The 7504-nt window shown below is 50.8% G+C and overlaps 1 long non-coding RNA gene across 1 annotated transcript; it reads left to right on the forward strand.

Annotated features, from left to right (window-relative positions):
- Positions 1-3036: 3036 nt before the first annotated feature.
- LOC129471271 (uncharacterized) lies at positions 3037-7138 on the forward strand. The gene is made up of 3 exons (XR_008653535.2): positions 3037-4878; positions 6139-6251; positions 6813-7138. It is a non-coding gene; the product is annotated as an uncharacterized lncRNA (long non-coding RNA).
- The last annotated feature ends 366 nt before the right edge of the window (positions 7139-7504 follow it).

A 7504-nucleotide genomic window follows, 5' to 3' on the forward strand; every position in this document is an offset into this window, starting at 1 on the left:
TATAATCCCAGCACTTTGGGAGGCCGAGGCAGGTGCATTGCAGGAGCCCAGAAGTTTGAGACCAGCCTGGGCAATATAGTGAGCCCTCATCTCTACAAAAAAATAAATTAAAAAATTAGCTGGGTATGGTGATATGTACTTGTGGTCCCAGCTACTGGGGAGGCTCAGGTGGGAGGATCGATTGAGCCCAGAAGGTTGAGGTGACTATGAGCCATGGTCATACCACTGCACTCTAGCCTGGGCAATAGAGTGAGACCCTGTCTCAAGTAAATAAATAAATAAATAAATAAATAAATAAATAAATAAATGAATTCCCAGGGCTGAAACACTTACTGATTAAGGGCCTATTTCATGCGTGGCCCTGGGAAGGCTCTTGGGAGCCAATAAAAGGCTCTCTCCAAAATTTTTACTTTACTCATAGCCCTCGTGGGTGTCCAGGGGTCGTGCAGACTTGGGGTCCTTTCAGTCCATGGCAGTGAATTTCCCCCACAGTGCCCACTGATGATGGAAGAATACCAATTGCTGTGTGTCTCACGATGTGCTGGTGCCCTGCCCTCTGCAGAACATCTGATGGGCAAACAAGAGGGTAAACAGACTGGCAGGCACCTATTTCACAGATGGGGAAACTGAGGTAAGGAGTGGCAATGTGACCTTCCAAAGGTCACATAGTGACTAAAATGTGGAGCTGAGACTCACAGGCAGAGCTTGGTAGCCCTGAGCCCCGGGCTGTCCTCCAACCGCTGGAGCCCTGGCAGTCCAAGTGAAGCTGGATGGGACCTGGCTGCACATCTCTGCTCTCAGACCCCACCTCACATGTCACTCAGAGGCATCCTGCCTGGGGGGCTTGTTTTTTAATTTTTTTTGGAGGTGGGGGATGGAGTTTCTGTCCCCCAGGCTGGAGTGCAGTGGCACAATCTCAGCTCACTGCCAACTCTGTCTCCCGGGTTCAAGCAATTCTTCTGCCTCAGCTGCCCGAGTAGCTGGGATTACAGGCGTGCACTACCACACCCAGCTAATTTTTGTATTTTCAGTAGAGACAGGGTTTTTCTGGACTCGAACTCCTGACTTCAAGTGATCTGCCCACCTCCGCCTCTCAAAGTGCTGGGATCATAGGCATGAGCCACCAAACCCGGCCTCAGGCATTCAGTTCTGTGATCGACTTGCCTTGGTTAAACCAAAGGAGCAAGAAATTTGTGGCAGGCATTTGATCCAGAAATGGGGTGAGCAGATGTGAGAGGGGAAGAAGGAGATACTAAGGTGGGTTGGGGGATCTGTGAGCCAGGGGAATTCATGTTTATGGGGCACTTGGCACCATGCTCTCGGTGGCTGTTATTGCACCCATGGATAAGGACATTGAGGCAAAGTGACTGGCCAGCTGTGGAGCCAAGTCTGGCTTTGGGTGTCTATGGCTCCCTGTCCAGTGCTCTTTGCAAGGCCAGCGAGTCCCTGTGACCCAGGAGCCATTTTCTCCACCCCTTCTTGGGTGGCCCTCAGAGACTCTGTCTAGCCGCAGAGCCTTCCCTTCCCAGAGGGCCCCTCTCCAGGCCAGAATTTCAAAACTAAAGCATGATGCTCACCTGGGACCCCAGCAAACAGCACAGGGGCCCAAGCCTCTCCAGCACTGTAGCAGTGGGTGTGGCTCTCAGGAATGCTGGGGCTGCAACCAGACAGACCTGGGTTCAAGTCCCGGCTTCATCGTCTACTCCCTGTCATGAACTTGACCACATTATGCATCCTGGGGCTTGGTTTCATAATCCGTGAAATGCAGGCAAAAAATATGCTGGGGAGGAGGGGAGGAACTAGGAAGAGGAAAACTAGTAAAAATGAAAGTGGGCTGTGTGTCAGTCCATCTTTCTGACCATCCCACACAGACTCCAGGCATGAGAAAGGCCACTAGAAGATCAGGAAGTGGAGGATTAACCCAGGCGGGGCCCCTGCTGGGAAACACAGGGCTCTACCCTGCAGGACCTCAGGGCCAAATCCTGTGTTGGGGCCACAGGATTGGATTAGGCAGGCCTCTGCCTTTAAGGAGATCCCAGGCCAAAAGGAGAGATGAGTTAACCTTACCCAGTCTAAGGGAGAAGGTGGACATTCCATCCAGTCTCAGGAGGGAGGCAGATACTCCATTCATTCTAAGTGGGGGATTCAGACGCTGTCTAACCTGGGCAGGGGACCGGAGGAGGGAAGAGCAATTGAATCTAAGGAGGACATGAACAGTCCATCCATTCTGGGGGTGTGGGAGCAGTGGACACACCCTGTCCAGCTGTATGACAGGCAGCTTTGATTTTGTATTTAGTGTTTCTGCAGGGGTTCAGAGTACCTGGTGGATATGCGAGGCTGCATGCATTCCCCATCATTCAAAAACTGTTTATAAAGCAGCTCCTCTGTAATCCTAGCACTTTGGGAGGCCGAGGTGGGTGGATCATCTGAGGTCACGCGTTCAAGACCAGCCTGGCCAACATGGTGAAACCCTGTCTCTACTTAAAAATACACACACACACACACACACACACAAACACACACGCACACAAATTAGCCGGGTATGATAGTGGGTGCCTGTGATCCCAGCTACTTGGGAGGCTGAGATGGGAGAATCAGGGAACCTAGAGACAGTGGTTGCAGTGAGCCAAGATCACGCCACTGCACTCCAGCCTGGGAGGCTGAACGAGACTCCATCTCAAAAATAAAGTAACATAAAATAAAATAATAAAATAAAGCAGCTCCTATGTGCTGGCTTTATGCCAGGTACTGGACGGAGGGTGATGGCCTTTGAAGCTAGTTGGGTGCTTTGGAAGCAGGCAGTGAGGTGGGAGTTAAGGATCCTCTTTGGGATTCAGAATGCAGAGGGGAATGTGAACTGATAACTCCTCTTGGGGCTGCCGATGTCAGGAACCCAGAGCTCCAGAAGTTTTCCTTTAAGCCTTGTCTTCCCACAGTGCTTCCAAGGACAGGACACTGCGGGTACAGTTATCTGCTCTGTCACATCTGCACAGCATTGGTCATCTTGATCTCTTCAGATACTGGACACTTGAAAAGTTGTCTTAATGATCTATTGGTGCACTCAAACCACACTAAATTAGCTTTGTCATCTGGTCCAGGTTCGGCTGGGCAATTCTGCTGGTTTCATTTAGGCTCACCCAGGCAGCTGAAGACACCTTGGTGCAGCATGGTCTAAGCCGGCCTTGCTTGCCTGGGGTAGCTGCCGTTGGCTGAGCCGTACATCTCCAGCAGGCTAGCCTGGACTCCTCCATTGGATGCAGCCTTCCCAGAGCAAGCCACATGTGCAACCGCTTCCCAAGCCTGTGCTTACATTGCATTTGCTGATGTCCCATTGGCTAAAGCAGGTCATGTGACCAAGCCCACGGCCCGGCCCCCTGTAGGAGAGGATTACACAAGAGGGGTGTGGCTCCTGGGCACTCGTGGCTGTACCAACCTACGACCAACTCCCCTGAGCGCCAGGCTGTTTCCTGCCTCTGCACCATCGCCCAAGCTTTCCCCTTCACTTGTTATGCCCTGCTGGGCGATCTCCCACTCGGGCAAGTCACAAACTTCTCTGCCTCAGCCTCCTCCTCTGTAAAATGGGGATCACATGAGTTTAAGTTATTCTGAGGATTAAACGAGTTAACACACAAACATTTAAAACAGTGTCTAGCACACAGTAGGTCCTCCGGAGATGCCAGCCATCACTATCACAGTGGTGATTCTTGGTATGACGACCCCTGCCCTCTTCAAAGCCCCGTTTAAAGACTCTCCTCCCTGAAGCTGTGTCTGGTTCTCTCCAGCCAAGCATCCACCCCCAGGCCTGGCCCTATAATTATCTTTTCCTCATCCACCAACTCCATCTACAGTGGGATCCAGAGGGAAGGGAATCCCAGGGCCCTGCCCAGGGAGTGCGAACTATCTTATTTCCTCTGCAGTTAGGGAGGCAAGACAGTCCTCGGTGGCCCCATTTGACAGAGGTGAAAACTGAGGCTGTAGATGTGCTGACTTGCCCGGGGTTGCGCAGCTGGTAGGTGGGTGAGCTGGGAGTGGAGCCAGGTTGGGCTGTAGCAGCTGTGTTTGCCCTGCCTCGCTGTCCAGCTCCCACCTGGGCCGGTTGTCGGGGTCTCAAAGGGAAGGCAGATACGGGCTCTGCCCCACGGAGCTCACAGTTTGGTGGAGGAGGAAGGCTCAAGCAGAGAGCAGGAGGTGTGAGTAGCTCTGTGGGCTGTGGGGGCCAGAGGGATCCTCGACCCTGCGGGGTCAGAGCTGGCTGCCCAGAAGACATGAAATGGAATAAGCAGAGTGACATGTTCTGGGCCACTAACAGGGTGTGTGGCTGCCCTGACCACATCGCTGCAGCCACCTCCACAGCCACATCCCTGTGGGTCATGGGGATGTGACCCTCCCCACTACCTCCCATCACTGAGGACGCACCTCCTGGGCCTCCAGTAACTACCCAGGCCTCCACACCTGCTGCGCCATGATGGTGCAGCCCGCCTCCCCAACGCCTTCAGCCCTGTGGACGTTTTCTCTGGAGATTCCAATTCCCCAGCCTCCTTGAGGTCAGTGTCTGCCCAGAGCCTCCCGGCAGGAGAGAAGAAACCCCACAGCTCTTAAGGGAATGCCTGCCTGTCCGAATGGACAAAGACAAGCTGTGCAGGAACCTCCCCTGGGAGGACTGAGCCATCACCTGAGGAATGGGAGTCTGTGGAAACATGACTCGCCTCTGTGAGAATAAAGCCTTTCATCTGGACATCGAAATGGCCACCAGCTCCCTGAGTGACTTTGGGCAAGTCATGTCCCCACTCCAAGCCTCGGAAAGCCCACCTGTGAGATGAGGATGAAAATAACCCCGTAATGGGCCTGCCATCCCACCACCATGGCGTGCTCTACCTCGTACGTAGTCAGTATTCAGGGAATGGTGGTAGGGCAGTAGTGTGAATAGCTTTAAACTGGAGGAGCTTTTAAAAACCTCTAGAATCTCCTGGAAAGAGTGGGGAGCGCCTCAGTGGCCAGTTAATGCATTAGGTAGTGGCCACGACTTTCATTAGCATTTAAGGCATTTATGGAGGGCTTGCTGAGAGCATAGCAGAGTGCTGGGTATTGGAGCCCTGAAGAGTCATGTACAATCCACTTATAACCTATGCTTGCTTGCTTTAAAGAAATACTCCTTTGGCCGGGCACAGTCGCTCATGCCTGTAATTCCAGCACTTTGGGAGCTTGAGGCAGACGGATCACAAGGCCAGGAGTTCGAGACCCACCTGGCCGACATGGTGAAAACCAGTCTCTACTAAAGATACAAAAAATTAGCCAGGCATGGTGGTGGGCACCTGTAATCCCAGCTACTCGGGAGGCTGAGGCAGGAGAATCACTTGAACCCTGGAAGGGAGGTTGCAGTGAGCTGAGATCGTGCCAACGCACTCCAGCCTGGTGACAGAGTGAGACTCCATCTCAAAAAAAAAAAAAATTCATTTAATTGTATTTTACAGGGGGAGAATTTATATATAGGAAGATTACCCTGTGTCAGGTTGCTGGGGCTGCCATTACAAAATATCACAGCCTGGGCTGGGGGCTTCTACAACAGGAGTTTATTTTTTCGGTTCTGGAGGCTGGAAGTCCCAGATCGAGGTTTTGGCAGGGCTGATTTCTTCTGAGCCTCTCTCCTTGGCTTGCAAACAGTAGCCTTCTCCCTGCATCTTCACATCCATCTTCCCTCTGTGCCTGTCTGTGTCATTTTCTCTTATAAAGATGCCAGTCGATTAGGGCCCACCCTAATGACCTTGTTTTAACTTAGTCACTCCTTTAAAGACCCTGTCTCCAAAATACAGTCTTATTCTGAAGTGCTGGGGTTAGGGCTTTAGCGTAGGAATTGGGGTGGGGGGCGGGAGGAACAGTTCAGCCCCTAGCACCCCGTTTTAAGTTTACAGTCTGAGAAGCTTTTACAAATGCATATGCAACAGCCAAGATGCAGAGCAGATCATCGCCCCAAGGTAATGCCCTCACGCCCCTGCAGGCAGTCCCCACCTCGCACCCCCACACCAGGTGAAAATGCCTGGTGGCCTCCTGTCGTGCAGGCTTAGTTGGTCTTCTCTGGAGTGTCAGGTAAGTGGGATCGTGCCGTGTGTTCGTTTCATGCCTGGTGTTTTCCCTTCACAGAACGACCCTGAGGACCGTGAGTGTTGCTGCATGCGTCTGTGCTGTGTCCCTTTTCATTGCTGAGCGGTGTTCCTTTGTATGGATGTGCCACTGTCTGCTTCTTCACTCACCAGGTAAGGGACACACAGACAGTTCCAGGTCAGGCTCATGATGGGTATAGCTTCCACTCATATCTGGGCCCTGCTTTTCATTTGTAGTTGGTTTCCCCACCTAGGTATAAAATTGCTAGATTCCATGGAGGTGGGTGTTTAGCTTCATAACTGCCTTGCAGGGTGATTCTCACACCCCCATCAGCCGTGTTTGAGTCCTGATTGCTCCGACATTGATAGTTCAGTCCTTTTCACTTTAATTCTGAAGGGTGTGCACTGGCGTCTCGTGGTTTAACTTGCACTTCCCTGGTGGCTGGTGAAGTTGAGCATCTTCCCATGTGCTTATTGGTCATCACATTTCTTTTGACCATTTTTAATTGGGTTGTCATTTAGAAAATTGTGGTAAAAGATACATAACATACAATTTACCATCTTAATTTAATCAATTCGGTGACATTAAGTACATTCATGTGTTGTGCAGTTGTCACCACCATCCATCTCCAGAACTCTTTTTTGTCTTCCCAAACTGAACCCCTGTCCCCATTAAACACTAACTCCTCATTCTCTTCTCCCCTAAACTCCCAGCCCCAGGCACCCCCCATTCTACTGACTGTCTCTGTGAATGTGACTATCCCAGGATCCAGGAACTTCATACCAGTTGAACCATATAGTATTTGTCCTTTTGTGACTGGATTATTTCACTTAACATAATAGCCTGAAGGTTTATCCATGTTGTATGATGTGTCAGAATTTCCTTCCTTTTTAAGGCTAAATAATATTCTATTGTGTGCAGAGATCAATTGTCTTTATCCATTCATCTGTCAATGAACACTTGGGTTGGTTCCACCTTTTGGTTATTGTGAATAGTACTGTGATGAACATGAGTGTGCAAATATGTCTGTTTGAATTCCTGTTTTCTTTTCATTTTTTTGAGACAGGGCCTTGCTCTGGTACCCGGGTTGGAGTACAGAGGCATGATCTTGGCTCACTGCAGCCGCCACCTCCCAGGAGTGATCCTCCCACCTCACCCTCCCAAATAAGTGGGACTACCAGCATGCACCAACACACCTAGCTAATTTTTGTTATTTTTTGTAAAGAGAGGGTTTTGTCATGTTGCCCAGGTTGGTCTTGAACTCCTGGGGTGAAGTGATCCACCTGCCTTGGCCTCCCGAAGTGCCAGGATTGCAGGCATGAGCCATCATGCCCAGACTAATTCCTGTTTTCAATTTTAGGTAGTCATTTGATTATTGAGTTGTAGAAATCTTACTTTTGGATTA

This window comes from Symphalangus syndactylus, chromosome 21 (assembly GCF_028878055.3).
Source record: "Symphalangus syndactylus isolate Jambi chromosome 21, NHGRI_mSymSyn1-v2.1_pri, whole genome shotgun sequence".
Taxonomy (NCBI): domain Eukaryota; kingdom Metazoa; phylum Chordata; class Mammalia; order Primates; family Hylobatidae; genus Symphalangus; species Symphalangus syndactylus.